At 61.4% G+C, this 5,000-nt stretch overlaps 1 pseudogene; it reads right to left on the bottom strand.

Moving 5' to 3' along the window:
• The window catches only part of LOC124741101, a 9,406-nt pseudogene that overhangs the window by 3,723 nt on the left and 683 nt on the right, over window positions 1-5,000 (bottom strand).

Below are 5,000 nucleotides of genomic sequence, written 5' to 3'. Positions count from 1 at the left end.
GGCTGCTGATCCCCTGGGCGGCAACGCGGCGGCGACCTCCTCATGTGTGACCGGCCCCCATATGCACTCGAGAGCGACAGGCTCTGAGTGCGGGAGGAGGCGGTCACGAATGAAGCCCGCGGTGGAGATGGGCTTCTTAGTGAAGAGGTCCGCCCAGAAGTCCAGCAGACCAGGGATGGCAGGTGGCGGCTGGAGCAGGGTGCCATCCAAGAGGCCGCGCACGCAACGTGCACGCGACCGTCGGAAGGCATCCTGCGTTCTCGCGTACTCCCAGCGGCGCCGCTTGCGCTTCTGCGTCGGCGGCGCGGCAGGCGGCCGCTTCGATGGTTGGCGCGGCCGCTGTGTCCTGGTGATCGATCTCTCCCCTCTGGACCCGACCGACGCAAGGGCATCCGGGAGCATGCCCAGGATGACATCGGGCGGCGTGCCCCGCCCCAGACCTATGACACGATCCAGGGCAGAGAAACGCTGGGCGGAAGCGGGTAGCCCCGCCAGATGCTCCCAGATGGCGGCGTCAGTCGGCCCCTCCGGCGGCGGCCCGGTGGTGTCGGCCGCGAAGTCCTCGGCTGCGTCGACGGGCGGCGCAGCGGCCTCGCCCGCGTCAGGCAGCGGGCTCGCTGCTCCCCGGCGGGACGCCGGCTCTTCCCCCCGACCGACCTCAAGCGCCTCCATGAATTGGCGGACAAGCTGTTTGTGGGCAGCTTGCCGCCGTCGGCACTTGATTGCCTCGAGCGTTCGGTCGGGGAACATCCTGATGAGTTCTTGATTGACGAAGAAGAACCGGGCGTCCCTCTCAAGGAACAGTTCGGCCTCCGCCTTGGCGAGCGACAGGACTTCTTCCTCCGTCCACCTCGCGCGATGCCTCTCCGTGACGATCTCCGCGTTGGCGGCCGCAAGATGTTGGCGGCGGCGATGGACCCCGAGACCGTTCTTGGTTGTAAAGCTGCGGTGGCACTCACTACAGGTATACATAGCTGCAAAAGTTACAAGATTTTCGGCACGGCCGGTTGGCCGGCTAGGTGCTGGGGGAGTTGGGGTGGCGCCTTCAGCGGAAGGGCCACCACTTATTCTCTGCTTACTGCCCCCAACTAACAAAGGGATAGTGCGAGGGGGGGCTGGTAACCCCCCCAAGCCCCTGGTGCGGTCTTCCACTCTGCGAAATCAGCGGGCCCACGAGAAGGGGAGAAGACCGCAGGAGAGGAGAGGCTAAGAGGGCTAGGCCCATGTATTGCGCATCACTCTCCCTGTAACTATAACCCAAGGAAGGCACCTCGCAGCAGCAGCACGACTACATCAAGACCGCACTTCGAGAAGCCAAGTCCGGATGCAGCCACACCGCCGCCACTTGGCCATTCATTTGGCTATTCATTAGCCGTCTTTATTCATTGCTGAATAACACATATATATGCATGTACAGATAGGGTGTGGCAGGTGTTTCACGCCATGTCCGCCACCGAGGTGGGGACTTACAGGGCGATGCCACAAGAAAAGGTTAAAACTACAATACATATACATATATATATGCTGGAAAAAAACAGAAACAAAAACAACACAAGTTACATACACAAAGAAGAAAGAACAAAGACGGGATATTCCTCCTGTGGATAGGCCCCAGGAGTCAAGGCGAAGAAAATAACCAGCATCCTATCCGACGCCGGCTCGCTCCATCGGTCTTTGCGTCGTCATATATTCGAAAATGCGATAGCTCGTGCAGCAGCTTTGCAGTACTCTTGTGCTAAGCACCGCCAGTTCTCGGGGTCTAAATCCAAGTGCGGAGAGATCTCCGGCCGACGCTGGAGACCATACACCCCTCCAATTCAATGTCGCGGTGGACACTGTAACCTCCTCAACGTCACGGTGCAGGTTGGAGATGGCACGCCTGATGGACGGCGTGTTGTAGTAGGCCGCTTTCTCGGAGTGACACCAGTCGAGCCGGAGATGGTCTCCGACTACCTGGGCGTCGATGACGCGGGCGATGCCGTCTTTAACCGCCACCACGTCAGGCTTGCGGATTCCCTCAGGTGTGCGGAGGTGGGGCTCCACAGAGACGTTGAAGCCCCTCTGCGCGAGTCCACGGGCGACATAGCGCACGATCGCGTCATGCCGCTTAACCCGGGACCCGTGCGTCCTGAAGCAAGCCTGTAACACGTGGTTGGCGGTCTCTACGGCCTGGCAGCCCGCGCGGCATCTGGTGTCCGCCTCCCGCCCGCGACTGCGCCGTGCCTTCGTGGGGAAGGCGTTGATGCGGGCGCGGAGAGCGTCGATGAAGTTACGCCCAGATAGCAGGCGACTGGTGTCAGCGACCCACTGGTGTTGCCCCTTGACGGCGGCGGAAGATGACAGCGCCGCGCCGTCAAAGGCAACGTGCAGGCGCGCGGCCCACATCTCTCCAACCTGCGTCGACGATTTGAGGAGGTGGCCCTCCCACATAAGATGCCGCTCCAGCGCCTCAATCTCACGCTGCACCTCGTCCCGGCCTGCACCGTCGGCGGCTGGCCCAATCCTCTTCAGCGCCAGGAGACGGGACCGGCGAAGTGTTGGCCCCATCCATCGGCATGATGGGATGCCGAGGCCTCCCTGGGCTACAGGAGCGTGGAAGTAGCCCAGGGGAGTGTCCGCCGGAAGGCGGAACCATCTCCTGACGGCGGCACGGATGGTCACATCTGCCGCTTTCAACGCACCCACTCGGGTGCGGCTGAGGGCCAGCCCATGGTACAGGCCAGGCAGAAGTACGGTGGTGAGGGCGTGGAGGCGCTGTTGCGGCTTGAGCGGAGCTCGGGAGATGACGTCCAGCTGCTCCACCAGAGAGTCATAGTTACTCCCGCCGTTTACCCGCGCTTGCTTGAATTTCTTCACGTTGACATTCAGAGCACTGGGCAGAAATCACATTGCGTCAACACCCGCTAGGGCCATCGCAATGCTTTGTTTTAATTAGACAGTCGGATTCCCCCAGTCCGTGCCAGTTCTGAGTTGATCGTTGAATGGCGGCCGAAGAGAATCCGCGCACCCGCGCGCCCCCGGAGGAGCACGCTAAGGCGGACGCGGCCTCGCAGCAAGGAAGATCCGTGGGAGGCCAAGGCACGGGACCGAGCTCGGATCCTGCACGCAGGTTGAAGCACCGGGGCGCGAACGCCGCGCAGGCGCGCGCATCCTGCACCGCCGGCCAGCACGAGGCCGACCAACGGCGAGAGCAGACCACGCCCGCGCTAAACGCCCGCACTTACCGGCACCCCTACGGCACTCACCTCGCCCAGGCCCGGCACGTTAGCGCTGACCCACTTCCCGACCAAGCCCGACACGCCCCGATCCTCAGAGCCAATCCTTATCCCGAAGTTACGGATCCAATTTGCCGACTTCCCTTACCTACATTATTCTATCGACTAGAGGCTCTTCACCTTGGAGACCTGCTGCGGATATGGGTACGAACCGGCGCGACACCTCCACGTGGCCCTCTCCCGGATTTTCAAGGTCCGAGGGGAAGATCGGGACACCGCCGCAACTGCGGTGCTCTTCGCGTTCCAAACCCTATCTCCCTGCTAGAGGATTCCAGGGAACTCGAACGCTCATGCAGAAAAGAAAACTCTTCCCCGATCTCCCGACGGCGTCTCCGGGTCCTTTTGGGTTACCCCGACGAGCATCTCTAAAAGAGGGGCCCGACTTGTATCGGTTCCGCTGCCGGGTTCCGGAATAGGAACCGGATTCCCTTTCGCCCAACGGGGGCCAGCACAAAGCGCATCATGCTATGACGGCCCCCATCAACATCGGATTTCTCCTAGGGCTTAGGATCGACTGACTCGTGTGCAACGGCTGTTCACACGAAACCCTTCTCCGCGTCAGCCCTCCAGGGCCTCGCTGGAGTATTTGCTACTACCACCAAGATCTGCACCGACGGCGGCTCCAGGCAGGCTCACGCCCAGACCCTTCTGCGCCCACCGCCGCGACCCTCCTACTCGTCAGGGCTTCGCGGCCGGCCGCAAGGACCGGCCATGACTGCCAGACTGACGGCCGAGTATAGGCACGACGCTTCAGCGCCATCCATTTTCAGGGCTAGTTGCTTCGGCAGGTGAGTTGTTACACACTCCTTAGCGGATTCCGACTTCCATGGCCACCGTCCTGCTGTCTTAAGCAACCAACGCCTTTCATGGTTTCCCATGAGCGTCGATTCGGGCGCCTTAACTCGGCGTTTGGTTCATCCCACAGCGCCAGTTCTGCTTACCAAAAGTGGCCCACTTGGCACTCCGATCCGAGTCGTTTGCTCGCGGCTTCAGCATATCAAGCAAGCCGGAGATCTCACCCATTTAAAGTTTGAGAATAGGTTGAGGTCGTTTCGGCCCCAAGGCCTCTAATCATTCGCTTTACCGGATGAGACTCGTACGAGCACCAGCTATCCTGAGGGAAACTTCGGAGGGAACCAGCTACTAGATGGTTCGATTAGTCTTTCGCCCCTATACCCAGCTCCGACGATCGATTTGCACGTCAGAATCGCTACGGACCTCCATCAGGGTTTCCCCTGACTTCGTCCTGGCCAGGCATAGTTCACCATCTTTCGGGTCCCAACGTGTACGCTCTAGGTGCGCCTCACCTCGCAATGAGGACGAGACGCCCCGGGAGTGCGGAGGCCGCCGCCCCGTGAAGGGCGGGGAAGCCCCATCCTCCCTCGGCCCGCGCAAGGCGAGACCTTCACTTTCATTACGCCTTTAGGTTTCGTACAGCCCAATGACTCGCGCACATGTTAGACTCCTTGGTCCGTGTTTCAAGACGGGTCGTGAAATTGTCCAAAGCTGAAGCGCCGCTGACGGGAGCGATTATTCCGCCCGAGAGCATCCCGAGCCAACAGCGGCGCGGGTCCGGGGCCGGGCCAGGTAGGTCCGTCATCCGGGAAGAACCGCGCGCGCTTGCCGGGAGCCCGAGCGCCCAAAGGGGCGAATCGACTCCTCCAGATATACCGCCGGGCAGCCAGCCAGGACACCGGGGCTCTGCCCAACAGACGCGAACCGAGG

The sequence above is a fragment of the Schistocerca piceifrons genome, unplaced genomic scaffold (genome assembly GCF_021461385.2).
Source record: "Schistocerca piceifrons isolate TAMUIC-IGC-003096 unplaced genomic scaffold, iqSchPice1.1 HiC_scaffold_187, whole genome shotgun sequence".
Taxonomy (NCBI): domain Eukaryota; kingdom Metazoa; phylum Arthropoda; class Insecta; order Orthoptera; family Acrididae; genus Schistocerca; species Schistocerca piceifrons.
The sequence above is the reverse complement of the archived record's forward strand: the minus strand, read 5'-3'. Positions and strand labels throughout refer to the sequence as shown.